Source organism: Tamandua tetradactyla, chromosome 21 (assembly GCF_023851605.1).
Source record: "Tamandua tetradactyla isolate mTamTet1 chromosome 21, mTamTet1.pri, whole genome shotgun sequence".
NCBI classification, from domain to species: domain Eukaryota; kingdom Metazoa; phylum Chordata; class Mammalia; order Pilosa; family Myrmecophagidae; genus Tamandua; species Tamandua tetradactyla.
Window position 1 is genome coordinate 3,855,325 of NC_135347.1, and position 4,630 is coordinate 3,859,954.

The window sequence follows — 4,630 nt, forward strand, 5'->3', positions numbered from 1 at the left end:
CAGAGCCCATCTATCAGGGACAAAAGTAACCCCTATGTGCCTACTGGGGTGCCTGTATGTCAGAGCCCATCTGTCAGGGATAAAAGTAGCCCCTATGTGCCTACTGGGGTGCCTGTATGTCAGAGCCCATCTGTCAGGGATAAAAGTAGCCCCTATGTGCATACTGGGGTGCCTGTATGTCAGAGCCCAATATCAGGGATAAAAGTAGCCCCTATGTGCCTAGTGGGGCTGTATGTCAGAGCCCATCTGTCAGGGATAAAAGTAGCCCCTATGTGCCTACTGGGGTGCCTGCATGTCAGAGCCCATCTATCAGGGATAAAAGTAGCCCCTATGTGCCTACTGGGGTGCCTGCATGTCAGAGCCCATCTATCAGGGATAAAAGTAACCCTATGTGCCTACTGGGGTGCCTGTATGTCAGAGCCCATCTATCAGGGATAAAAGTAACCCCTATGTGCCCAGTGGGGTGCCTGTATGTCAGAGCCCATCTATCAGGGATAAAAGTAACCCCTATGTGCCTAGTGGGGTGCCTGTATGTCAGAGTCCATCTGTCAGGGATAAAAGTAGCCCCTATGTGCCTACTGGGGTGCCTGTATGTCAGAGCCCATCTGTCAGGGATAAAAGTAACCCCTACGTGCCTACTGGGGTGCCTGTATGTCAGAGCCCATCGTTCAGGGATAAAAGTAGCCCCTATGTGCCTACTGGGGTGCCTGTATGTCAGAGCCCATCTATCAGGGATAAAAGTAGCCCCTATGTGCCTACTGGGGTGCCTGTATGTCAGAGCCCATCTATCAGGGATAAAAGTAACCCCTATGTGCCTACTGGGGTGCCTGTATGTCAGAGCCCATCTGTCAGGGATAAAAGTAACCCCTATGTGCCTACTGGGGTGCCTGTATGTCAGAGCCCATCTATCAGGGATAAAAATAGCCCCTATGTGCCTACTGGGGTGCCTGTATGTCAGAGCCCATCTATCAGGGATAAAAGTAACCCCTACGTGCCTACTGGGGTGCCTGTATGTCAGAGCCCATCTGTCAGGGATAAAAGTAACCCCTACGTGCCTACTGGGGTGCCTGTATGTCAGAGCCCATCTGTCAGGGATAAAAGTAACCCCTATGTGCCTACTGGGGTGCCTGTATGTCAGAGCCCATCTGTCAGGGATAAAAGTAACCCCTATGTGCCTACTGGGGTGCCTGTATGTCAGAGCCTATCTGTCAGGGATAAAAGTAACCCCTATGTGCCTACTGGGGTGCCTGTATGTCAGAGCCCATCGTTCAGGGATAAAAGTAGCCCCTATGTGCCTACTGGGGTGCCTGTATGTCAGAGCCCATCTGTCAGGGATAAAAGTAACCCTATGTGCCTACTGGGGTGCCTGTATGTCAGAGCCCATCTATCAGGGATAAAAGTAGCCCCTATGTGCCTACTGGGGTGCCTGTATGTCAGAGCCCATCTATCAGGGATAAAAGTAGCCCCTATGTGCCTACTGGGGTACCTGTATGTCAGAGCCCATCTATCAGGGATAAAAGTAGCCCCTATGTGCCTACTGGGGTGCCTGTATGTCAGAGCCCATCTATCAGGGATAAAAGTAGCCCCTATGTGCCTACTGGGGTGCCTGTATGTCAGAGCCCATCTATCAGGGATAAAAGTAGCCCCTATGTGCCTAGTGGGGTGCCTGCATGTCAGAGCCCATCTATCAGGGATAAAAGTAGCCCCTATGTGCCTACTGGGGTGCCTGTATGTCAGAGCCCATCTATCAGGGATAAAAGTAACCCTATGTGCCTACTGGGGTGCCTGTATGTCAGAGCCCATCTATCAGGGATAAAAGTAACCCCTATGTGCCCAGTGGGGTGCCTGTATGTCAGAGCCCATCTATCAGGGATAAAAGTAACCCCTATGTGCCTAGTGGAGTGCCTGTATGTCAGAGCCCATCTATCAGGGATAAAAGTAACCCCTATGTGCCTAGTGGAGTGCCTGTATGTCAGAGTCCATCTGTCAGGGATAAAAGTAGCCCCTATGTGCCTACTGGGGTGCCTGTATGTCAGAGCCCATCTGTCAGGGATAAAAGTAACCCCTACGTGCCTTCTGGGGTGCCTGTATGTCAGAGCCCATCGTTCAGGGATAAAAGTAGCCCCTATGTGCCTACTGGGGTGCCTGTATGTCAGAGCCCATCTATCAGGGATAAAAGTAGCCCCTATGTGCCTACTGGGGTGCCTGTATGTCAGAGCCCATCTATCAGGGATAAAAGTAGCCCCTATGTGCCTACTGGGGTGCCTGTATGTCAGAGCCCATCTGTCAGGGATAAAAGTAACCCCTATGTGCCTACTGGGGTGCCTGTATGTCAGAGCCCATCTATCAGGGATAAAAGTAGCCCCTATGTGCCTACTGGGGTGCCTGTATGTCAGAGCCCATCTATCAGGGATAAAAGTAACCCCTATGTGCCTACTGGGGTGCCTGTATGTCAGAGCCCATCTGTCAGGGATAAAAGTAACCCCTATTTGCCTACTGGGGTGCCTGTATGTCAGAGCCCATCTGTCAGGGATAAAAGTAACCCCTATGTGCCTACTGGGGTGCCTGTATGTCAGAGCCCATCTGTCAGGGATAAAAGTAACCCTATGTGCCTATTGGGGTGCCTGTATGTCAGAGCCCATCTATCAGGGATAAAAGTAACCCTATGTGCCTACTGGGGTGCCTGTATGTCAGAGCCCATCTATCAGGGATAAAAGTAGCCCCTATGTGCCTACTGGGGTGCCTGTATGTCAGAGCCCATCTATCAGGGATAAAAGTAGCCCCTATGTGCCTACTGGGGTGCCTGTATGTCAGAGCCCATCTATCAGGGATAAAAGTAGCCCCTATGTGCCTACTGGGGTGCCTGTATGTCAGAGCCCATCTATCAGGGATAAAAGTAGCCCCTATGTGCCTACTGGGGTGCCTGTATGTCAGAGCCCATCTATCAGGGATAAAAGTAGCCCCTATGTGCCTACTGGGGTGCCTGTATGTCAGAGCCCATCTGTCAGGGATAAAAGTAGCCCCTATGTGCCTACTGGGGTGCCTGTATGTCAGAGCCCATCTGTCAGGGATAAAAGTAACCCCTATGTGCCTAGTGGGGTGCCTGTATGTCAGAGCCCGTCGATCAGGGATAAAAGTAACCCCTATGTGCCTAGTGGGGTGCCTGTATGTCAGAGCCCGTCTGTCAGGGATAAAAGTAGCCCCTATGTGCCTACTGGGGTGCCTGTATGTCAGAGCCCATCTATCAGGGATAAAAGTAGCCCCTATGTGCCTACTGGGGTGCCTGTATGTCAGAGCCCATCTATCAGGGATAAAAGTAACCCCTATGTGCCTACTGGGGTGCCTGTATGTCAGAGCCCATCTGTCAGGGATAAAAGTAACCCCTACGTGCCTACTAGGGTGCCTGTATGTCAGAGCCCATCTGTCAGGGATAAAAGTAACCCCTATGTGCCTACTGGGGTGCCTGTATGTCAGAGCCCATCTGTCAGGGATAAAAGTAACCCTATGTGCCTATTGGGGTGCCTGTATGTCAGAGCCTATCTGTCAGGGATAAAAGTAACCCCTATGTGCCTACTGGGGTGCCTGTATGTCAGAGCCCATCTGTCAGGGATAAAAGTAACCCCTATGTGCCTACTGGGGTGCCTGTATGTCAGAGCCCATCTGTCAGGGATAAAAGTAACCCTATGTGCCTATTGGGGTGCCTGTATGTCAGAGCCTATCTATCAGGGATAAAAGTAACCCTATGTACCTACTGGGGTGCCTGTATGTCAGAGCCCATCTGTCAGGGATAAAAGTAGCCCCTATGTGCCTACTGGGGTGCCTGTATGTCAGAGCCCATCTATCAGGGATAAAAGTAGCCCCTATGTGCCTACTGGGGTGCCTGTATGTCAGAGCCCATCTATCAGGGATAAAAGTAGCCCCTATGTGCCTACTGGGGTGCCTGTATGTCAGAGCCCATCTATCAGGGATAAAAGTAGCCCCTATGTGCCTACTGGGGTGCCTGTATGTCAGAGCCCATCTGTCAGGGATAAAAGTAACCCCTATGTGCCTACTGGGGTGCCTGTATGTCAGAGCCTATCTATCAGGGATAAAAGTAACCCTATGTGCCTATTGGGGTGCCTGTATGTCAGAGCCTATCTATCAGGGATAAAAGTAGCCTCTGTGCCTACTGGGGTGCCTGTATGTCAGAGCCCATCTATCAGGGATAAAAGTAGCCCCTATGTGCCTACTGGGGTGCCTGTATGTCAGAGCCCATCTATCAGGGATAAAAGTAGCCCCTATGTGCCTACTGGGGTGCCTGTATGTCAGAGCCCATCTATCAGGGATAAAAGTAGCCCCTATGTGCCTACTGGGGTGCCTGTATGTCAGAGCCCATCTATCAGGGATAAAAGTAACCCCTATGTGCCTACTGGGGTGCCTGTATGTCAGAGCCCATCTATCAGGGATAAAAGTAGCCCCTATGTGCCTACTGGGGTGCCTGTATGTCAGAGCCCATCTATCAGGGATAAAAGTAGCCCCTATGTGCCTACTGGGGTGCCTGTATGTCAGAGCCCATCTATCAGGGATAAAAGTAGCCCCTATGTGCTACTGGGGTGCCTGTATGTCAGAGCCCATCTATCAGGGATAAAAG